The 24,981-nt window shown below is 37.9% G+C and overlaps 1 protein-coding gene and 1 non-coding gene across 4 annotated transcripts in view; both read left to right on the top strand.

Moving 5' to 3' along the window:
* Positions 1-24,981, top strand: part of NKAIN3 (sodium/potassium transporting ATPase interacting 3) — a 536,750-nt gene that overhangs the window by 86,053 nt on the left and 425,716 nt on the right. The gene's annotated exons all lie outside the window — the stretch shown is intronic.
* On the top strand, positions 12,372-12,502 carry LOC114514951. Its single transcript, XR_003686168.1, has one exon. It is a non-coding gene; the product is annotated as a small nucleolar RNA SNORA44 (small nucleolar RNA).

The following is a 24,981-nucleotide window of genomic DNA, read 5'->3' on the forward strand; positions in this document are numbered from 1 at the left end:
CAAGTCCTATTTTCTTTCATTAAAATGGTCTTGAAAATAATTAATCACATGTACAGAGGCTTTAAAATTATACACACATAGAAGTGACTGATTCTTGTGTGAAGGGGATGGTTAGTCTTCTTATTCTGAAGGTTTGAAATCAGTCCCCATCACTTTAGAAAGTAAGGAAATGGCAAGACTTGGCTACTGCTGAGTCAGAGGCTTTTACTTTGATGTTACATGTTCCATGTGCCACAGAAAGGGTGGTGTGAGTCACATTATGCTACATTAGCAGTTCTTGGTGGACTCATCAGACCGTACAGACCATGAGACTTAGAATGAGCTCCCTGTGGCTCAGAGGAATCACAGGGTACAGTTGTTCAGGGACCAGTCACACAATGTTTCAGTTGCGCACAATAACTGCTCATTGCTTTATTCCAGGAGCAAATGAATGATATACAATAACACCCCGGTTCATCTTTCATTTATTATAGTGCAGCTAAAAACTCTAACAATGAGTGATAACATACAATAGGAGAACCAAGGACATTTAGACAAGTGACAACTGCACCTATTCTTGAACTGAATAATATCCTCTGTGGATGGATATAGTTACAAGTGACACTTTCCTTAACAAATACTAAGTTGGTTTTGGAAGATAGAATAGTAACTGAGGATTTTTATGTGAAGACATATACTGTAAATTCAATTCTCTAAAAGCAGAGTACTTGGCTTATCTATGTACTGCATAACTTAAAATGACATTTCTATGAAGGAAGACAGAAACTTTTGTTGAATTAATTCTATTTGAAGAGGAAAATACATTGGTGCTTTAGATCTTGTGGGACAGTTAGGAGTCCCTGATGCTATTGACTTAGAAGTCACACTGGAGAGAAAAGAAAACTTATGGGCATCTCCAGATATGAGTTCTGGCTCTTCTAAGTAATACAAGAGCAAAGTTCAGCAAATATAGATGCATTTTTATGTTCAAAGATTCTAAAAAGAGAGGTTATCTGAGAGTGGTTGAGTTTTGAAAAACAAATCCTGACTAATTAAAAATGATGCCAATGAAGATCAAAAAGTAAACAATTTTGTGGGAATACAAGTATATCCCTAGTAAATCAACTCTCTGAAAGGAGATATGCATAAAAAGATCAAAGGAACATTGCATAACTAAGGATTCCTAAAAAAGAACAAACACTTAAAAATAATGGCAGTCTGACACCTGGAATGGGGAGAGGTTTTGAAAAATGCTACAGGACTTAAACATTTTTGCAAAGCTCGTTGGAGCAAAAATAACAAGAAGGTTGTGATAGGCTCATTTCTGGGATAGATAAGCATGAATTTACAAACAACCTCCTCTTTATTTCTGTTTTATTAAACTTGAAATTGGAAGAAGGAGACTATCATTTACATAGGGATTAGACAGTGAAAAAGTACTTGGTTGTTTATTTTTTAATTGAATTTATTGGGGTTACATTGGTTAATAAAATTATATATGTTTCAAGTGTATAATTCTATAATACATCATCTGTATATTGTATTGTGTGCTCACCACCTCAAGTCCAGTCTCCTTCCGTCACCACTTAGCCCCCCCCATACCCTCCTCTATCTCCTTCCCTGCCTTTTACATCTGGTAATCACCATACAGCTGTCTGTGCCTGTGAGTTTTTTTCTTATCCCTTCACCTATTTCATTCAGCCCCCCAATACCCCTCCCCTCTGATAGCTTTCAGTCTGTTCTCTGTATCTATAAGTCTGTTTCTATTTTATATGATTGTTTATTTTGTTCATTAGAGTCTGCATGTAAGTGAAGTCATATGTTATTTGTCTTTCTCTGACTGGCTTATTTCACTTAGCATAATAATCTCCAGATCCATCCACGCTGTTGCAAAAGGTAAAAGTTCCTTCTTTTTTTACAGCCAAGTAGTATTCCACTGTGTAAATGTACTGTAGCTTTTTTCTCTACACATACTGATGGGCACTTGGGCTGCTTCCAGGTCTTCACTATTATAAATAGCCAAGAATTATATGTAATGAACATAGTGATTAGTTGTTTAAATCAGTCAAATCTCAAACAGAAGAATTTTTAGGTCTTAAAAGGGTTTGAGGACATGGTTTTAGATTCATTGTCAGTATTTTTTTTGTTGTTTAGAAATCTCATTGTCTGTGAACATACTAGGCTATTAGAGATAGGCAATCCTGACCCTAATTTTCAAAATTGAGAAAAAAATAAGCTTAAGTGACTATACATTATTATACTTTTAATATCCAGCAGAGGGTTACTAAACAGGAATATAAGATGAATTCTTTGAAAAGAATGTAGTAATCACTAGAACATCTCACTATGTTCAATAAAAATAAGCCATCCAACTTAAATGATTTTCTTTCTTTTTTAGGATTACTAATCTCAGAAAGCATACTTATCAAATCTGTATGTTATATGGCCTTTTAGGCATTGCAGGTACATTTAATGACATTAACAAAATGGAAGAATATTTCTGTTGGATTGCATAATGGAAAGAAAACGAGAAGATGATATATTTTTTAATCAACCTCCAAAGCACAGGATGAGGGAATTACATTTATCAACATTAACATGTAAATAGCCAGATGTACCAGCTACTCATGGTTTGTATGGGACCCACTGTGACTCTGGCCCTAAAGACAGCAAACACGGTCTTAGTCAACTCTCTGGGTACACAGTGCTCAAGGGACCAGAACTGCCCACCGAGTAGTCCTTATCTGGAGGATATGGCTCGCTTCCAGGCTGTGTGTTTCAAGATAGACCCTAATAAACTAGAATTTTTTTCATCTGAGGAGACTGAAAACCATGTCTGAGAAGCTATTGAAACCACTGGGGATATTAGACTTGAAACAATTAAGTATGATGACTGTATTCAAACACAAGAAAAATAATTTTATTTACTCATTGCTCATCCAAAAAGCAGAGCTAACAAAAAAATATGAGCCAGAACCCATTTGTCCCATTCAACATGCTCTTAGATAGCTCCTCTCTATTTTCAGACTTTCTGTTTCAGCTTAGTGGAAGTGGTGTTCTCTTCTGCTTTGGATGGAGGCTATGTAGTCCTTGAATGAACAATGACTCGAACACACCTGACCTGAAATATGTAATTCTAGCAATAATCATTTTATAAATAACTCCATAGGGACAAGGAAGAGGTCTGAGTATTCCCTGAGCCTCATATTATTTCCCATTTTATCTCTCAAAATGCAACATTATTATATTTCTTCTGTCCTACTTAGTTGTGCATCTGAGGCTGTGTGCACAAGCCTGGTCCAGATGCCTTTATATAGAAAGGCAGCAATGGGATTGTAAAAAAGACCTTATTTCACTACTGTTGGAGCAGGCTGCTCCGCTTTAGATGGGCAGTTAAGGCTGGGGACATTGAAACAAGGGATGGATTCAGGAAAGTTAATGCCTAGGTTTGGGCAAAAACCTAAGTGGATAAGTAAAGATTAGAACTGAGCATAGATGTCAGAGAAGACAGACTACAGGTTGTTCAACTGGTAGAAATCAGTGCACACTTAGTGGGTAAAGCTGAGTATAAACACAACATTTAGGAAAAGCTGAGGGAAAGATGAAGCTTTAGGAAAGGTGTGATTGGAAAAGCAGAGGCTGAAATTTGGTGTGGGCACCAACATTAAAGCTATCCATGTGACTGGAATAGGCCCTGGGTCCCAACAGGATCAAACATGCAAGAAAACTGGCTGGGTTTACCTAGGGAGAGAAAGTAGGCTCAGTGACCGGGTCAGTGAAGTTCCTGCCATTCATCAGAAGATGACTGTTCAGCCCACCCCAGTCCCGAAGAGTGAAGCCGGATCTATCTGGTTAATGTGTGTCCCAGGCCTCCCTCCCTCTTCTCCCAGGACCTGAAGAGACATTAACCCTCCATGTTCTTACTTCCTTGAAGTTTGGAGTTATGTTCTGACATGGGAACAACCTTTCTTGACATATTAACATTTACATGTAATTTGGTGTGAACAAAACATGTTGCCTTATGCACCTCCTGTGCGGAGCTGGCAAATATGTAAAACGGTACAGCCACTGTGGAAAATGATATGGCACTTCCTCAAAAAATTTAAACACCACATTGCCACATAGCAATTCCACTTCTGGATATATAGCAAAAGAATGGAAAGCATCCTATCAAAGAGATATTTAAACACCTGTGTTCATAGCAACATTATGCACAATAGTCAAAAGATGGGAACACCCAAACGTTCATTGATTGATGAATGGATAAACAAGTGTGACATATAAATACAATGGAATGTTATTAAATACTTTTTAAAGAAGAATGAAATTCTGGTAATTGCTACAACATGGATGAATGTTGAAATACTAAATGAAATATGTTATATACAAAAGGAAGAATATCATATGATTCAACTTATATGTAAGGTATCTAGAGTAGTCAAATTCACAGAGGCAGAAAAGAAGGTACAATGTTGGTTTCCAAGAGCTGAGTGGAGAGGGGGAACAGGAGGTTACTGTTGAGTGGGATGCAACAGTGGGTACTGTTGAGTGGGTACTGTTGAGTTTCATTTGGGAAAATGAAAAGTTCTGGAGACGGACAGTGGTAATAGTTACAAACAATGTGATTGTATTTTATGATGCTTAGCTGCACATTTATAAATGGTAAATTTTATGTCTGTATGTATTTTGTTTCTTTTATTTAAAGACTTTATATTTAGGGAGCAGTTTTAGATTTACAACAAAACTGAGAAGAGAATATAGAAATTTCCCGTGTATCCTCTGCCCCCACACATGCATAGCCTCACCCATCATCAACAGTACTCATCACGATGGTGCATTTTTCTTTTTACCAAGGATAAACCTATGCCAACACATCATTATCACCCAGAGTCTATAGTTTACCTGACAGTTCACTCTTGGTGTTGTATACTGTGTGGGCTTGGACAAATGTATAGTGACATGTATCTGTTATTATAATATACAGAGTATTTGTACTCTAAAAATCTTACCTGCCCTGACAATTCATCTCTCTACCCCTACCCTGGGAAACCACTAATCTTTTCATTGTCTCCATAGTTTTGCCTTTCCCAGAGTGCCATATATTTGGAATCATACAGTGCATACCAAGCCTTTTCAGATTGGCTTTTTTTTCTCACTTCACAATATGCGTTTAAGTTTCCTCCATGTCTTTTTATGGCTTGATAGCTCATTTCTTCCTAGCACTGCATATATCACGTATATTTTAATCATAATAAAAATATCAAAACATGTTGCTTTAGAGAATAGTGAGCTTTTCATCACTGACAGTGATCAAGCAGAGGCAAGATATATAGATATATAGATAGAGACAGATTTAGTGGCAAATAGAGTTTTTTGAGAAATACCTTTTATTTAGAGATACTAGAAGGAGAACCTTGGCTCAGTCACTCACTAGCTGTATGTCTTTGGGCAAGCTAGAATTTCTCCCTCCCAAGGTATCTGATTTGTAAAATATAAACTATAGTTCCTAAATTAAAGAGATGTGAGAGCAACCAAATAATATGATAAACATGAGATTTCCCAGAATAGTTTTTGTGGTTTACCAAATACCTGTTAAATATTCATTTCTATTGAACTTAACCTAATAGAAATTACCTTTCAACTCTTCAGAATAGATGCATCATCAAAAAATAATGATGTATTTACTGTGAAATATTATGTGGATATTGTGTACAAGCATGGAAGAAGCAGGGTTGCAGAAGTCACATTTCAGGATGGAGACAGGGATCTTCCTCGTGGGCTGGGTCAGTACATGCAATGGATGAATAAATAAGGATGAAGTTGGGTTGGTCAAAGACCAGGCATGAAAACTGGAGACACTTACCAGACAGGGAGATGGACCAGAACCACAATCTAAGAATTGGAGAGAGGACATGTTAGGAAGAGAGAATTATGCTACTGGGATAAGTCGGACTTCTTACCAGAGTTGGGATGTTTAGGGAAGGTGGGTGAGGGTGGAACTGTAGGTGCTGAGATATCTCTATTTCATACCTTCATGCTGCCAAGCTCCAGCTCTGGTTTCTCACCTCCTCATCTGCACCCACTCTTCTCTCGTTGCTCTAATCAAGATCTTCTCTAAAGCCTTTCCAACAGCCGGATAGAAATACCACCTCCCTTTAGCAATCTACACATATTTCTCTTATAACACTTAGACCATTTATGCACTTATGCTGATTCTGATCTATTTATCGAACTCAAAGGGCTTTGTAGAAAGAGGTAACATCTTCTCTGCCTCCACGGGAGCTAGGAAATAGATGAATGAACTAACAAAGATGAGCAGAAAAGAAGGCTGAGAAATGGGCGAGCCAGTCAGATGCTCTGAAGGAGCCTTTGAGGGAAAAGGATGAAGCTGCGCATCATCTTCTTCAATGGCCTAACCCATCATCCTGCCCCAAATGTTAAAGATAACTGACATTTGATCTACGTCTTGAAGAAGCAGATAGAAAACAGCTGTTTTTTCTCTCACACTGCCTAAATCTTAACTGAACTTCCAGGTGCCATGAGGACATCGTATGTCACCTTCCTAGGGAACAGGCCTTTCTCCTGTCTGCACTGGAGGTAGATGCCTCAGGTCCACAAAGACTCCATTCATCTTAGCTGCATTCTCAGCACTTTCCTTCCAAGGCAGTGGCTCCCATAGGATAGGTTCCACATTAGTAATTGTGGATGGAATGAATTAATGATAAAAATATCAAGGATTTAGACCTTTACCAACAGCCAGTACATGATAATAACTCTATTCTAGCTTCAAGGACTGAGACTTCCCGATCTCAGGACAGTGAGGCAGATTGATGATTTGGGGTTCTCCACCATGAGGAAGAACAAGAGTCTATCTATTTTCTTATGACTTGATCAGCATTGAGATCAGATCAACAGCCTAATCCCTGGATGCAGTATAGTCTGTCTGGTTAGGATGAACACCACAAAACCACTTCAGTGTACAATCCAGTCCAGTCCAGGTAGCCCTCTGGCATCAAGCCTAGGAGATCTCAGACGAGGGTTAATGGTGCATTGGCATAGACCCTCAGGCAAACGTCTGCTTTAAAAAGGGAGAGGAGAGTCAACCCTATGACAGGGTTAGTTTAAGTATAGTTTAATAGTTTCTATGTGCATTCTTAGTAAGAAGTAATAGCCCAGGGATTTTAATGCAATTAGAATTTAAATTCTTCTTTCTGCAGAGAAATGAGTTTTCATTAGCACTACTGATCTGAAATGGTTTCAGAAATCCCCAGGCTGCCAAAGCATATATTTGATGCACAGCCAGGATTCTGCACAGCTTGCAGACTTGTATTTAGTCATTTAATATCCATGTATTCATTCATTCAGCTGTTATTCAAAAATTTTTGTTAATGTCTGAATGGTATATTTTCTGTTTCTGAGGAAGTTAAAGCTATAGGGTATAACAGTACATTACAGACTCCGATATTTTATTGGGCCCTTTCTGAAGGCAGTAATCTTGTTTTATTAATTTTTATATCATAACTTTGTGACAGTTTCTGGAACATAATAGCAATTCAATAAATACTTGTTAATGAATTAATAAATTTTTTACTCCTATAGAGAAATGTTTGCCAAATGTGAGTGAATACTTTTTCTTATCAAATGTGGAAAGTAACATTTCTTGTGTCTAACATCACTGGAATTAAAACAGCCACAAAGACAAAATTTAGATATGCAAATAGACTAACTGGTTTAATATTTCATAGGAATGGTGTTAATAGACATTTTCAGGTGCTGTTGAATCTTCAAAACTAAAGCTACAATTGAATGACTTCTTAAAGGAAGTGAGTGAGCATGAAGGATTTGAGAGGAGATTGGTTACAACTCCATCCAATACATTTAAGAGCTGAAGTTTTAACTGAATAAAGCCAGTTGTTCAGGTCCTTGATTTTTATTTTTTTAGTGAGGAAACAAAACTCATAGTGTTTGATGTGGGATTTTTGGGGAAAGTCAACTTTAGGAATTTTTAAATAATAAAAGAATAGGCACTATTTTTGCCAAGGTTTTTCATAATCCTAATATAAATTATGTGTACTGACCAAGCCAGAAGGAGGACTAATGATCATATAGCCCCCAGCTTATTTTTCTAGATAAGCAAAGAAGAGAATGCAGAAAATTTCACAAATTCTGAAGGGTCTGAGATTTCACCCTACTTGCAAATGAGCAAATTAGCTAGTCACAGTGTCATGGATGCTGGTAGAAGACCCAAGACTTCTGGGTAAGAGGTTAAAGACAGTTCATTATACACAAGAATGACAGTAGCCAGTGCATTAGCATCTGTGCACCCAGAAGCCTGGCCTCAGTTCCCACCAGGGGACACAGAGACTGCCATGGGACACATCCATGTGCAGTGTGTTGCATTACAGGAGAGACTGCTGGAGAAGAGCCAGAGTTTCAGGGCTCTGAATCTTTTCCAGTGGGCGAAATGCATGTCTGACCTTCCCTCTGCAAGATTTATCTTTATTATATCGGGGAGTAAATATACCTATCCTTTTCTCCGGAGGAAGACACTGTCTCCATCTTCAAAGGCTATTTGCTATCAAACATCTTTGAAGACACCGTCGAGAATAAGTGGCAGTCAGTGCCTCACTGCCAAGGTGTGCAGAAATGTGAGAGACCCGTGAAGAATTGTCTCCCAAAGGGGGCGAGTCTCTTGTAGAGGCTGCCCGTGAGCCCGCGGCTCTTTTCTCGCCACCATACTATTTCCCTGCAAACACCTCAAGCCACAGCAGCATTTTTATGACATATAGCTTTTCATTTCCTGGAAACCTTGTTCCTCCCAATTGCAGAAGCAAAGTTTGAATCTTTCATGACAAGATTTAGAATCAGTACTGTATATGTCATTCTTAATTCCACATTAATTCACTGCCTCCCTTGCTTCCAAGGTCGTCCTTGGCTTCCCAATTTCAGCTTTGAGAGGATTTGATCAGTCATCTCCTGAGTCAATGGAAACAGAGGTGGCAATGAAAAATGGGGTGGGATCCAAACGTCAAATAAGCCTGAATGGAAGGAAACTCAGCGTGAAGGATGATTCTCTCTTTCTCAGTAAGAAGAACTACTATTTCGGCCAGTCTAAGCATGTAACTTAGAGATGTAGATAAAAGTCTATGGCTTATTCATAGCATTAATTTATAATTTTAATTACTGATGCATACTTCAAATCACATATGCAGTTATATGGTATATTAGCAAAACTACTTTTTCTCACATGAAACAATTTAATTCAAATGCTTTGCATGAATCTTTAACATGTAGAGCCATTTTGGGATTATTGTATGAAGTTTTTTAAGACCATTATTTCTACATTCAAATAAATTCTTTAAAATTCAGTAGTTTTTGTTTCTGTGTATGAGGTTGCTACTATACATTTTATCTTAAGTCATAAATATATAAGGGAAGTTCTTTTTAAAACTTTGAGAACTGTAGTGTCCAACAGTGGCAGGTGCACAGACTGAAGAATTCATCTTAAATCCCAGTTCTATTTCTTGGCCCTTCTTTCTGTTGGTTCGTCCAGTGGAGCTCCAGAAGCCTCTCAACTAGGGCTGGTTGTGAATGTTTCAAGCTAATGCAATTTCTTCAAAAGACAGTCATACAATTCCTGAACCTTGAAGAAATTTTCAAAGAACTTGAATATAGCAAAATTATCTTTTCAATGAGAGATGATTCGAGGGGTGGAGTGGAACCCTCACATTATGATATGTGTGGTATTAGCTGACTTTAGGGAGTGGTTTAAAATGCCGATACCATTCTTCTCATCATGAAAATAAGAAAAATTATGTATATTGTTTATGCCTGAGAGTTGCTATGAGTTTTGGATAAAATAATGAGTGTAAAAGAACTTTATAAATTGTCATTTACATGTGTTTGCATATTTCCTTATAATGTCTCTTTCCCATTACTCTATCTTGCTATTCTCTATCATGTTGGCACATATATTCCCCCAGTCACCTAAATGTCAAATTTGGGAGGTAGATTTGATCTACTCACTTACCACATTAATGGCCAAGTCCTGCCAAATTTTTCTCTTAGATGTCTCTTAGTCTTTCTTCCTCTCTTTTCCTGACTACAACTGCCTCATTCTGACCTTAATCATCTTGTCTTGACAGACTCCAGGGTCACCAAGCCTCTTTCCCACAGCCACCAGAGTGATCTGTCTTACATGCAAATCAAACCACGTCACTCTAAGATTCAAATCTCTAAATGTGTCCCATTTGCCTAAATGTACTTAAAGTATTTAATACATTTTGTGACACCAAGTTCTATTAAAAAATGTTCTCTTAAAAAAAGGATTTGATGCCCTGGCTGGCGTAGCCCAGTGGATTGAGCGCGGGCTGTGAACCAAAGTGTCGCAGGTTGGATTCCCAGTCAGGATACATGCCTGGGTTGCAGGCCATGACCCCCAGCAACTGCACATTGATGTTTCTCTCTCTCTCTTCCCCTCTCTCTTTCTCCCTCCCTTCCCTCTCTAAAAATAAATAAATAAAATCTTAAAAAAGAAAGAAAAAAAGAAAAAAGTCCATCTATAAGTGGACCTGCACAATTCACACACACACACACACAAAGGATTTGATAGTAAAAAGGAAACTAGCAATTCTGTAGAGTATATTCAAAATTCTTGGTGCTGAAAAATACTCATTTGTATATTAAAGACTCTTAGAAGTTCCGGAATACAGACATTTCTTTGTTTTTCCAAGTAATGTTATATTCCCAAATTATCTGATAATAAAATTCTTTTGATTGGCAAAACATCTGTCAACTGCTCCAAGAAAGGCACATAAGACAATACAGGCCTGTGAACTGAAGCCCAGACCCCTAACCCTGGTTCAGGGCCTGCCCAGTTCCCTCCATCCTCAGCTCTCACCTGTCCTGGTCCCCTTGTCGGCAAACTCTGGTAACTGTCAGCAGAGTTTATAAGAAAAAGAAAGGGGTTTAATTTCCTCAGAAATTAAAGTATGGTCTGCACTCTTAAAATGCTAATAAGTGTATTATTTGTTAGTTCTGTATAGTTATAACTGTTTGTAGATGATAACATATCACCGAGTCTTTTTCTTTGACACATACAGACGTCATCAGGCTCTTTGTTCTTTGTAGGTTGCACCTATATTGTAAAGGGCTGGTTAAATACTAGGTTTCTAATTTTCATTGTTTTAAGAGTAAACATATTAAAATACATTATGAATTTATACTATGGAGATAACAAATGAAAAAGCAGCCAGAATACCCCCAGCTTTTCAAGCCTAGGTGTTCAATCTGCGGCGCACAAGTGGAAGAAAGGCTGGAATGTGTCATTGCTAGTTTCTCAAGAAAAGTACATATGTTTATAAGACTGAGAGTTGAACTAATTAATATTCTTCTCCTTTTTAAAAAAAGACTCAAAGGACTTGAAGTCAGTAGTTTTATAATTAAGCTGTCCTTTATTTTCAGACAGAAATTAGACATGATTAGGAATGCTGTGGTCCTGGGAGGGTCAATTGTGCATCATTATCACAGACATTTAATGCATTTTAATGGTGGTTGATAAGGTACAAAATGCTATGTAAGCCAAAAGAAGAAGTTTTATTCAATTACATGTTACACATAGATAGAAATGAGCCCATATTTGCATTTTATGCATTAACTCAAAAAATTAAACATTTTCTTGTAGATGTGAGTAGCAGAACATATAATTTGTGAGAGATGCTCAGTGCTGAGGCCAGCACCTCTTACACAGTGTACCTGAAGATCCTCAGGTGCAAACTGTCCTTACACTGAACATTGAGAAAAAACTGTCAGCTGCATTTGTGTTGCTGAAGAATCATGCTTTAAGGTATAAGGTCAATTGCTAGTGTAAAAGTTCATCTCACTCATTTTCTCACATTTATTAATAAACATAAATTAATTTACATATCATTATAATATTTGCATCACCAAGATATGGAAGTTGCCTAAGTGACCATCGGTAGATGAGTGGATAAAACAACTATGGGAAATTTATGCAATGGAATACTACTGGCCATAAAAAAGAAGAAAATTTTACCCTTTGCAACAGTATGAATGGACCTGGAAAATATTATGTTAAGTGAACTAAGCCAGTCAGAGAAAGATAAATGCCATGTGGTTTATTCACATGTGGAATCTAATGAACAAACTGAACTAACAAGGAAAATGAGGACAGACTTATAGACAGAGAGCAGGATGACAGCTAAGGGAGTTTAGAAGGTGGAGGGATTAAGCAAAAAGGAAAAAGGACTCATGGATATGGACAACAGTGTGGTGATTGTGGTGGGGAGGGGGGAGTAAGGGGACTAAATGGTAACGGACATGAACATGTCCATTAAATGACAATGAAAAGTGAACATGAAAAAAACTATCAACAGCATGTTTCCAAGGGCTGTGGCTGGTTGTAGCCATGGGATCTCCAACTGCATGTGAGAGCAGCCTGGAGAGACTTTGACAGTTCAGGTCAGCATAATACCTGCAGCTGCCACTCGCCTTTCCTATAATATCTCAGGGAAGAAAACTATCAAAAAATAGTGCAAAGACAGTTCCCATGGGAGATTACATTTTGCTAGTTCCCATGTATTTTAGATAACATTTTTACACTTTAAAACTACTTTTTTTTAAAGAACTAGGTGTTGGAATGGGAGGAGAGCAATAAATATCATCCTTTCTTTATTTTCTAGTTATCTGGTTTGGAAACAATTGAGACATAGGCATAGATAGATAGAAATCAAAATATCACTTTTTGTTTTTTTAACTGATAGAAAGAAGGCTATTCGAGCAGGTAGCTCAGCTATATCTGCAGGCAAGTGAAGTGGGCATACTAACACATCCTGATCCTGAGGCTAGACCATGGACCCTGCCTCAGAGGGCAGACTTGAATCTGCAGAGCAGAGACACACCCCAGACTTGCTGCCTCTCTCTGGTCCAGGGAAGAAGAACAAACAGAGGCAAGATTCTCCATGCTTCACCCAGTCAAGAGGACTAGTGGCTGCCATGCCCCAGCTGCTCACTCCACAACTTCATGCTGTGGATGGTAAGTGAGGGTAAGGCTAGGGCCCACACAAGTCTTCCATCGAACATCTGTGTGTCTGCACATGGCATCTCCACACACATAGCCTTGTTACTGGTGGAAGTTCCCAAGCAGCTTGTGCTTAACTCCCTGATCATTTAACGTCAAAGAAAATTGCTATCAGAAGAAAACCAGGAAGGATTTTAAAAAACAAAACCGGCATTTTACAATTTAGACCAGGGAATAGCTCTTTCATGATGGCTGTTGTGGGCGTAGGAACGCAGAAATAGTTTATAAACCTCATGATAGTTCTGAACATCAAGGGTCTTTACTGTTCTTTTAACAGATTACAGTGCAGGCGCTAACATGTTTAGAATGGGCAGGCACTATTCCAAGAGCTTAACATGCTTTGACTTGCTTAATGCGAATTAACTCATATTGAGCCTCAAAACAACACAAGTTTATAGTAACATTATTTTTATTTATACCTTCATATTATGAACAAAGGAATGAGATTTTTATAAGGTTAAATAGTCTGCTGAAAGCCATCCAGTTGGAAAATGGCAGAACGAGGATGAGAGCCAGTCTTTACAGCTGCGCAGAACCCCTGCAAGAAGCTACCTCTCACCAATGTACCGTAACCGCTTGTCATCCCTAATAAATTGTGTCCAACTCTAGCAAGTGAGACTGTGACTTGTGGTTATTTAGTATGTTGTAAAGGAAACATAACTAATGCCATTTATTAGAAAGAAGTTTTAGTGTTTGGTTCGATTTCTACAGCATTTTTAGTAAATGGACTTTTTTATATGATTTGATCTTAGGTTTATGGATCATTTGCTTGGCTTTGCCTTTAATGGTTATATTTGGAGTACTTCATGATTTATTCAGTTGTTTACTTGTTTAAGTGTTAGTTTTTTCTCTCCTCCGTGGTATAGTGAACATCATCAGAGAAGTCTTAGCGATGGTAGGAACTCAATAAATATTTGCACAATGATCAAATGAATGAATGAAGTTAAAAGTTATTCATTTGGCCTATAGTGGCCCATTTTCCTCCTCACTAAAGTTTTAAACAGAATAACTGTTAATAACTCAAAAGTTTTAGGGAGATCAGACAAATGAATCATCAAAAATCCTTGTAGTACTGTAATCTTATTAAATGTTGTACTTAATGACTCATATTCTCAATACAAGTGTGTGCTCAATGGTTCATATTCTGAAAATAAGTACATACTTATTTATTTTTAATTGGTGTAAAGTGAGCAATGAAGAGTTAAGTGTTTAAAAATAAAACATTCTTTTTCCATTCCATGCTCTAACAAACAGGCAGATTTACATGTGTTTCTTTCTACCTTTACACTTTGCACATGTGGCTTCCTGTACTTGTAATTTCCACTTCCTACCCTTTAACCTTGTTCATTCCTAACCTTCTTTCAGGGCTTAGCTTCCGTGTCTCTTCCTCTAGGAGGCATCCCTAGGCCCTCCAAGATGGGCCAAATACACATCCTCTACTACCCGCTCAGGCCCCTTCCATAAGGTGCTGTACCTTATTCATCGTTTGGCCTGTTTCCCCTAACTAGACCATCTAGTTTTCAGTGATTCAGATTCTCAGTACCTAAGTGTCAGGTCTGATACAGCAAATAATTTCAAAAATAGTGAATGAGTGAATGAGTGAGTGAATGAATGAGCACCAAGGGCTAAACAAGCAGGCATGCTAAAAGAATTATGCTCAAGTAACAGGACATTAGTTTGGTAAACAGAATCAAAGCAGGAAGTAGGAATCAGAGGGACAAACGTAGAAGGTTCAACATAACTCGAATGGCTGTTACAGTTTCTGACTTTTAAAGAGCTAGGCATGTATCTGTCAACTCATGCCAGGTAATTCCCAGCCATATATGTGAACTCCAGAAGCAGAGAGGATGGAACACAGCACCAGGAAAAATGAGCACAGAGGACTCCTGATGAGGGAGCAGCAGCTGCAGAAAGAGCCCTGTGTGTCTAACTCAGTAAGTGTCCCAGTTGGAAGAAAAAGCCCAGAAGTTATTGGAAACTACATGGATGGCAGGCCAGAGAAACCACACAGCAGAAGAGAAACTGTACAGTACAGGGCAAAAAGTGAGGGACACCATAAGGTAGAGTTGCATAGAGGAACAGTGTAGGAAGAGAGCAGGAAAGACATGAATATGAATAAAGACATAGAGAGAGGGCAGTAAAGCTGGGAAAGAAGCAGTAGTAACTGGAGTCTGTTCTGAAGACAGCAGGGAAGTGCCCAGCAGCTTGTTTGGTGACCCTGTTTCTATTCATCCCTTGTGATGCCTCTGTGTACACGTGAGGCATCTTCTGGGACTTTTGATTCTCTTGATTATGAATCAGCTTGATAATGACCAGGGTCTCATCGCTGGAGGACACCTGGAATGTGCTTTCTCCAGCTTTGTCACCCACTGTTCCCAGTTCCTATTGCCTGAGCCCTTATAGTGGCAATAGTGGGCAGCTACCTAACTGCCTGTAACTGAGACTATTCAGTGTGTCTCCTCAACACCGTGGGCCTAATGCTGTGTTGTCGCTGTCCTCCTCCTTGAGGAGTTGGCTGAAGCTGCAGCACTGCCTCATCAAAGGAGCATGTCATCGGCTAACAATGTTCTAAGGTACTCCTCAAATGTTAATGATTACTAATGAGGTAGAGAAGATATATTATTGCAATAGTACAATACAAAACTGAATGTTACATGTGCCTTAACTTGTCAGAGATAGGAGGAATCATTTATGCCTGGAATGATCAAAGACAGGTGCCAAGGATTAAAGACAATTATTTTGTGTCTGTCCCACAGTCTCAGCCCTGGGCAAGCCAACATTTATCAAAAATTCTTTTGATGAATGTACTATCTCAATAACTAGTTCTTTTTGAAAGAAAGAGATGGTTTCTTTTTCAAGCAGAAGAAATGAATTGCTAGTTTGAAATTAGAAAGGTATTTAATCAGTTCTCATTCTCTTTCTATTTTCAATACAGATTAGATACAATAATAAAAAAACCTACAAAGAATGATGCATTGAACCATAATGGGGAAGAGTTAGCCAGAGGATATTTCTCTTTGATTTTCTTTCTCTGTAGAGGTTTCTATGAGAGTAAAATTGTTCGAGTATCCTTTTCTTTAAAACCCATTGGAGGATAAAGAAAAGTGGATGTTTATTATGCATGTTAATGAGTGGAGGGATAGTTTTCTATATGTGCTCTGTTGTAGTTCCATTAAATGAAAGCACTAAAACACATTAAGGCATTACTTAATGCGTATGTTAATAGATTCAAGCCTATTAACATACAAAAAGTCAATTAGCAAATCAAGACTTATAGCAATGCCTTAAAGGTGATTGTAAAACTTGTGTAAAAGATTTTTCCCAACTCATTCAACTTCTCTAACTTAACAACATTTATAAAATTACAGAATATGTCATTAAGACTTTAGCAAAGCTGGTGGTCTTCTTAACTATATTTATCTGCTCTGCACATAGATCCTTGTAATTTTAGACATTGAATGGAACCCTCAGTTTGGATTTTACTTATTTTTAAAGGTAGCAGCTTGCATGACAGACTCCATTTTCACACGGTGTCTTCTCTCTTCCTTAGAGTTTCAAAAATCATTACGGGAAATTCTATGCTTCTATTCTTTCCATTCTAATCAGTTTTATTATCTATGGGGCATTTCAATTACAGAGTTCACTTAAGGTTTTCCCACTTCAATCAATTAAAATATACCTGTGTTAAAAACCTTTATTTGCAGAATCGTTATCCAGGCTGACCTTCAAGACAAATCTGTAGACCTCTAGAGCTTAAAGGTGATTTATTAAAAGATCAGATCCAACAAAGAACTGATTTGTAACTCCCTATATAAAAATATTAGAGGGTGAAAAATCAAATAGATGACATCTAAAAATTGGTCAAAATCTAGAAATTTTGTTTTTCAAACCACCTTCCTTTATTTTATAATTAAAATGGATGTTTAAATTAAAAATATGTAATCTTATGGTAGTGCATTATTATTATTTTGATATAGTTCAAGCATATAGAAAAGTGTAGGGAAAAGCCCCCGACACCTGTGTTCCTCTCGCCTGTGCCTCTCCCCCGTGTGCTCCGCACGGCAGCCTTCGGTGTTTGTTTTCCCTGCAGTCATTTAATACGTTGTATCAATGGACCCATGAACAATATAGTGTTGTTTTATATATTTAAGCTTTATTTAAATATTAGTACATAAAATTTAAGTATGTGCAGTACATACCATTACTGTGTTTTCAGCTGGATTTTGAGTTTACCCACTTTGATCCATGAAGTTCTAGTTCACTTTTTATATGCTATCCTACATAGAAGAATGGGCATTTATGTTGTTTCCAAGTTTATTCTTACATGCTCTGTTGCAGTGAGTGTGTATATATATATATATATATATATACATATCCTTATACACATCCTATAAGTATTTCTTTAATTTCATAGAAGTGAAGTAGATAAATTACAGCATAGGTACAAACTGTCAGCTTTAACCAGTCCTAGTGGCACAGTTTGCATTCCTTCCTCCAGGAAACCAGGGCACGCATCACTATACCATCACTCAGTACTTTATGACTATAAATTTTTGCCTGTATTTTGAATATAAAGTGGTATCTCATTGTTGATTTAATTTGTATGCAGCTGAGTAGTATGAGCTTGAGCACCTGGATATTTGCTTTATGTATTTTTCAAAAACATATAATTAAAGTGTACTCATTTGAAAATTGGTAGAAGAAAACTCAGGAAGGAAGAGCTTGCCTGTAGGTTTAATATTTATAAATAACTGCTCTTAGTATTTTGCATTTTAATGATTGTTCTTGCCATTTTGCTTTTCTTTGAACATCGTTATTCATGCTTATGACTACACATCATGTATTGATTTTAAACAGAATTAATTCAGTAACATTCACATGTTCTGTGTGGAAGATAAGATGTTACAAAATGTTTGTTTCAGGATGAATTATTATCCCTCACTATAAAAGAAAAATGGCATATGCCATTTAGTAGACTTCAGATTTGAACACAAATGATTTCTTAAGTACTGACAGTGTTGATTGCTGTGACAGTCTGGCTCTTGTGAAAGGGGAAAAAGCAGCTTTTTGATTAGCAATTCTCCTAGCACCTTGTTCAGTGTCATTTAGTTAAGGGACATTGCTGAGACGGGAACATCCAACACTATCTATTGTATTAAACAATAATTAAAATTGCAAAACATTCTATTTGAACAATGAACAAGAATGTAGTTAAGAAACTCATTTCCTGGGCGTGGGTGTGGAGCAGGTCCAGGGGAAGCTACAGGAATTCTGCAGAGACCAGCCACCCCTGCTGAACAAAACATGGCTGAGTTGTTCCCTTTCAGTATCAACCCCAGTAAAAGCAGCTTCACCATTCTAGCCTTATCTGAGCTCTAAGTAGTGAATTTGTTTCTCTTCAAGATTGGCTGCAGTAAACCTTAGGGAACATCTGTACACAGGAGCACGTAAATGCGGTTATGTCCTGAGGAATAGCACACCTTGCTTTACCCTTGTGTTGCTTTAACACACCGATAACAATGGTGCAGACATCTTGCATGCCATCTTATCCACAAAGAGCTGTCAACATTATGCTTCTGTTCTCTTGACTTTAATGTCCCAGAAAGCCAAATCCAGACACAATTTTGTCATTGTTGTTGTTGCTATTTTGAAGGCAGCCTGCTTCTTAATTCTCTCCCTCCCTCCCTCCTTCCTCTTTCTGTCTCTCCTTGCCTCTTCTTCCTATCATCTGTCTTTGATTTTATTTACTTACTTTTACTTTGCTTGCCATTTTGTGATCCATCTACATATAGGTGGCATTCCTCTATTTTTCAACGGGGATGAAATTAATACTTTATGTGTAGTCAGAACATTTTTAAAATTTCTTAAATAAAAATTTAGTTTCATTTTCTTCTATTATGACCTCTACTTCAGTTAATGCTTTTTCTTCAGGGACAATGCAACCCCATGAGTCAGCTCACTGTGTCTGCTCGCCATACTTATCACAATTTTCTTGTTTCCATTACCTTTGGCTTCTCTTCTGAATTCTGGGAGTGCTTTCAATGTGCTCCAGGCTCCTGGTTTTATTTTCTACAATGTACATTCTGCAACTTGATTTTTTCTTCTCCAACGTGGATTTTAATTTTGCTTCTGCCTTTTGTAGTAACTGTAACACTTGAATTCATTCCTTATGTCACATATCTCCATTTTGTTGCTTGCTGTTGTCGTCAATTTCAGCCTACTCTGCTTTCTCTGCACCAGTAAGAATGCTGAAGAAGTTTGGGACATTTCCTCCTGATTTCTATGGTAAATCACCTTCAGTGACTTTCCCCCACTTTGGTTCTTGCAGACCAGGCTCTCCTCACTTCTTTGACAAGATGTTATCAAAATCTCATTGCTCTTCTGTTTTACTTTTTCCCTGTTTTCTAGTTTGATGCCAGACACATGTGTCAGTGGTATAACTTAGCCCTGATTTAACCAATCATCACAAAATGGCTTAATTTTAATTAGATTTTCTTGAATTGAAAAATGCCATATTGATTAGCTCTGGGACCCAGGGGATTATAAAAAGGAGTTTATAAAGACTGTAGATAAGTCTTTTGCCTCTATGTATATGAGCATTTGCTTAAATAGGAAAAAGAAAAAAATGTATTTTAGGTTATATACATATATTTATTTAAACAAATATTAGGTGTATACACAAGACACATTAATTTTTGCTACTATTTCTCTAGACGCATGAGTAGCATATTGTTTTCTCTTAATGGTTTTCTTTTTTTAATGAGTTGAGGATTAGTTCTTTATTTTTCTCTGAACTTTGTATTACTGTATTTACATGGCATATTTAAAAAAATATGTGGTTTTCTGCTTGAAGGAAAAGAAAGCTGTCGTTAGATGAGTGAGTAGCTTTAGATATTTATCTGGGTGTGGATATTCACATCACACATTTTGTTTCAATATTAAATAGCTGAAGCAATGGATATTATTTAATGAGGATGTATTTTCTTATAGTTTTAATAGATATAAATTAAGTTTTATATGCTTGTTCATATCACTTATTTAGAAATGTAAACATTCTTATACCTGCTATAGTACAAGTGAATTCTGGAAAGCAATTTAGCAAAACATTTCATAAAAACTGCAGAATTCATGCACTCCCTTTGACTAAGAAATTCTGCTTCTAGAAAATTAAGAAAGTAACTCCAGGTTGTTCTAAAATATCACTAGAAAGTGAGTCAGGGCGGAACTTATTATGATAGTTCAATGCCAGGGTGTTTGTGAGGTACTGAGTGTCTTCCCAGATATTATCCCTTTTTTGGTCTGGAAAAATAGAGGTTGCTCTAAAGGACTGTCAAATTTTAGATGAATTTTGAAAAATAAAGTATTATGTTGAATGTTCTATCATTAAATAATAAAATATGGATAAGGAAATTTCCTAATTTTCTGTACTTTTAACATTTCTATACAAAATTTTCCTATTTTATTTTCAAAGTCAATGTGATTTCGTAAGATCTTATAGAATTCTTAGAGTAAATATGAGAAATCTTGCCTACCTACAAGATTTTGGGGGTCCCTTTATTCCCATTAAGAGGGGAGATCACCCTAAATTGTTTTGCTTCCATGTCTCATTGTGTTCTGCCAGTCTGGAAACTTAGAACCCTTCTAGAGCAATCTTTTGGATGAATTATTTCAGATTTACAGTTTAGTTTCCAGGCAGCCCTTTACAGTTTTGAAATAATGGCTCATTTTATGGAAGGTTGCAAGGCAAGCAAAGCAAATAAAAAACAAGTCAGTATACGTTGCATTGCACTGAGGAAATGAGTTGTCATTAATTGCAAGCTTCCAGCTACAGAGTCACTTTCTTATCACAAAGGTATGCATTGTCACTTCAATAACTTGTTGACTTGACCCCTACTGCCCTCTGTAGAAATTATACTTCTTGACTGCAGAAGCCAACCTTAAGATACAGTACTCAAAATGAGAAAGGTATTATTGGTCATCTTTGGAATAAAATCACTTTTGGCTAGTGCTATTCACAAATATTCCACCTAAAATATTTTCACTACTAGAACACAGACCATTTGTGGAGTCTAATTCATTAGTATTGGCAACTGCAGCCTAACTCTAGTTAGCCTAAACTGACAGATGAAGTTGAATTGTGCTTTGGTTTCCCCAGGAATAGGGCAATACTTCTGGTGCCTGAGAGTTCAGGAGTTCAGGCTAGAAAGGATTGTTTAGCAGTTTTAAGCAAAATAAAGAGTATTCCTTCCCACTGCCTCCCTTAACCCAAGATGCTATTGTTTTTCCTTTTTTTTTTTTCATTGTTCAAGTATATTTATCTCCATTCCACCCCCCGCCCCACCTACCTCCACCTCCCATCCTTAATCCTACCCTCCTTTGGCTTTGTCCATGGGTCCTTTATACATGTTCTTTGACAACCCTTCCTCTTCTTTCTCCCATTATCCCCCTCCCCCACCCCTTCTGGCTTCTGTCAGTTTGTTCTTTATTCAGTGTCTCTGGTCATATTTTGCTTGCTCATTTATTGTGTTGATTAGGTTCCCCTTATAGGTGAGATCATATGGTATTTGTCTTTCACTACCTGGCTTATTTCACTTAGCATAATGTTCTCCAGTTCCATCCATGCTGTTGGGAAGGGTGGGAGTTTCTTCTTTTCTTTCTGCTGTGTAGTATTCTGTGTAAATATACCACAGTTTTCTGATCCCCTCATTTTCTGATGGGCACTTAGGTTGCCTCCAACACTTGGCTATTGTAAATTGTGCTGCTATGAATATTGGGATGCATAGGTTCTTTTGAATTGGTTTTGCAGGAGTTTTAGGGTATAATCCCAGTAGTGGAATTGCTGGGTCAAAAGGCAGTTCCATTTTTAATTTTTGAGGAAAAACCATTTCCCACAGTGGCTGCACCAGTCTGCATTCCCACCAACAGTGCACTAGGGTTCCCTTTTCTCCACAACCTTGCCAGCATTTGCTATTTGTTGATTTATTAATGATGGCCATTCTGACTGGTGTGAAGTGGTATCTCATTGTGGTTTTAATTTGCATCTCTCTAATGGCTAGTGGTAATGAGCATCCTTTCATATGTCTCTGGCCTCTTTGTATGTCCTCCCTGGAGAAGTGTCTGTTCAGGTCTTTTGCCCATTTTTTAATGGGGTTGTCTGTCTTTCTGAAGTAGAGCTGTGTGAGTTCTTTATATATTTTGGAGATCAAACCTTTGTCTGAAGCATCATTGGCAAATATATTTCCCCATATGGTTGGTTTCCTTTTCATTTTGCTGATATTTTCTTTAGCTGTGCAAAAGCTTTTTATTTTGATGAACTCCCATTTGTTTATTCTTCCTCTATGTCCCTTGCTCTAAGGGGACTTATCAGTGAAAATAGTGCTGCATGGAATATCAGAGATTTTTCTGGGACTCTAGGACTTTTTATGGTATCATGACTTATATTTAAGTCTTTTATCCATCTTGAGTTTATTTTTGTGTGTGGTGTAAGTTGCCGGTTGAGTTTCATTTTTTTTGTGTGTAGCTGTCCAGATCTCCCAACACCATTTGTTGAAGAGGCTATTTTTACTCTGTTTTATGCTTCTGCCCCCTTTGTTGAATATTAATTGACCCTAGAGACATGGGTTTATTTCTGGGCTCTCTGTTCCACCTTTATTAAACTTTACTCAGCTGTCAATGTTATCGATCCTACTGTGGTTTTTTTGCTGCTAGTTTTTCACTGTGAGTTTGAACTATGGATGGAGGACTTCTTAGTGGCAAATTACACACTGATGCGGTCAGCTTCCAAGGTTTTACTTCATAGCTTCAGTTTTGACTAGTAAGGAAATTTTGGCAAATTAAGCCATCCTAGAGGTGGGAATGGGAAGTAGGATTGGAGAGCTGAAGGGAGTCTGGCAAAGCCCAAGTTAGTGGAAACTCAAACAAATGTGTGTTGAAATGAAAGTGTTAACCTGTCTTTAGTCAGCAATGGTACAACATTACTATCTGCTTACTGATTTATGTGGAATGGGTGGAGCATTAGAACACAGGACATTGACCATCAGGAAACATAATCAGCACCAGCACCCACATGCACATGAAGAGAGCTGCACAGTTTCGTGGCAGCATTTGTACAATTTTTGCTCCCTTTCTGTGGGTTGTTAGTCCTTTAAGTATTCCATTTTTAGTGTTTCTTACGTGTAAATACCCTGTTCTCCATACCCCATTTCAAATATTCCATACCCCTTTAACCAAGATACATTATTTGAAACAATTGATGATTCTCAATGTTGAATTCAAAGTCGATCTTACATGTTTTAAATTAACCAAACAGGCTCTTCACCCATCAGCTGCTTGATCATAAGTGAGTCATTTCAGCTGAGATTAAAATGGCTCACCAGCAACACTGGGCGGTGTGATCCGGCCTGTGTCCCTCAGGCGCCGTGAAGATCAATCGTATCGGGTTTGCGAACGCTGTGAAGTACAGTACAAATGCTGTGTGTAAGCACTGATAAGTGCTGCTGCTTTTGCCTTTGAAAACGTGTTTGAAACCCACAGCTGGCACGCCCTGAAAATGAGCAGGTGTGAGCCACACGCCATCACAATGACCCCCGGCAGTGTGCCGTGGCGAGAACTCAAACTTGGGGGTCAAAGTGATTCAGACACTGTCCAGGCCACTTAGCAGCCTTGAGCCCACACGTCCTTTATCCTGCCATTCTGATCTTCCTTCGTTTTTTGATCCTTAGAATAGATAATAGTGCTCCATTCAGGAATGTTAAAAGTCAACGCTCCTACCTGATTTACGCATTAAAGAGCCCAAGGGTAGAATTTCAAAAGCAAAATCTATCCAGAACGTATTCAACTGCCTGGACAAGCTACTTGGAATGTAGACCAACAGTTTCAGAAAGAGTTTTTTATAGTGTTAAAAGGCTTAACTCAATAAAAAAGTAAAAATAAATAAGATTAGAAGAAATTATCACTCTCAATGACCAAAAAATTCATTGAGCTATATGCTTATGATTTGTCCATTGTTCTTTATCTGTGTTATATATCAAGTTAAAACCGTAAACCTAGGAGATTCTGATAAAGAAAATAAAGCCACTCTCAATTTCCAAAATATTACTGTAAAATAAAATGCTTAACTCACATGCCGACTTAAAACACCAGAAAAAAAAGATAGTGTGACAACAACAAATTCTTAGCATTTGCTTCAGACAGACCTTCAGCCCATATGTCTTAGTGTCCCCGTCCTGTGTCATTTCTGTATGCAGTTGCTCCGACCCACCCTCCCTTTGACATCACGTTTGTGTAAGTCCTCGCATGGGGTTCCCACCCTGGGGGGGAGGGGGCACAACAGGCGCTGGAAACAAAGCAAAGAGCGGCAGACACAATGCCTGCCCTCGTGGTGCTGACAGTCAGCCAGTAATAAAACTCGCATAAATAAAATGCAAACATCACTGGCAAAGAACCACAGCTGTGTGGAGAGCTGTGCGAGAGCAGAACGCTGGGCACTGAGAACTTCCCTGTCAAAGAAGCAGCAGAAGCAGTCCGCTCTGTCCCATCCTTCTTTAATCTAAGTGTTCCTTCTAGGTTTGTAGATGCTCCATGCACGTGAAATGCAGTGAGGTATAAGTGGGATTTTAACAACTAACCTCCAATGTGGAATTTAGAAATGGTCTGTGTAGAAAGGCCTAAATCCTTTAGTGTTTTTGCTGTGACTGCATCTTGTTCAATGGGAGCTTTCTAAAAGTTCAGGCCCGACTTGTACATCTGCACCTGGTTCATTCCTCGCTTGTCACGCCTTGATGCTGCCTCTAGTCCACCTGTGTTCCCAGGTGCAGCAGATCCTCAAGGAATGGCGTTTTAGAATGCCATAGGAACTTAACAATTGTTTAAATCATTTAGCTCATGGGAAAACTGGTTTTATT

This window comes from Phyllostomus discolor, chromosome 7 (assembly GCF_004126475.2).
Source record: "Phyllostomus discolor isolate MPI-MPIP mPhyDis1 chromosome 7, mPhyDis1.pri.v3, whole genome shotgun sequence".
In the NCBI taxonomy this organism is placed as follows: domain Eukaryota; kingdom Metazoa; phylum Chordata; class Mammalia; order Chiroptera; family Phyllostomidae; genus Phyllostomus; species Phyllostomus discolor.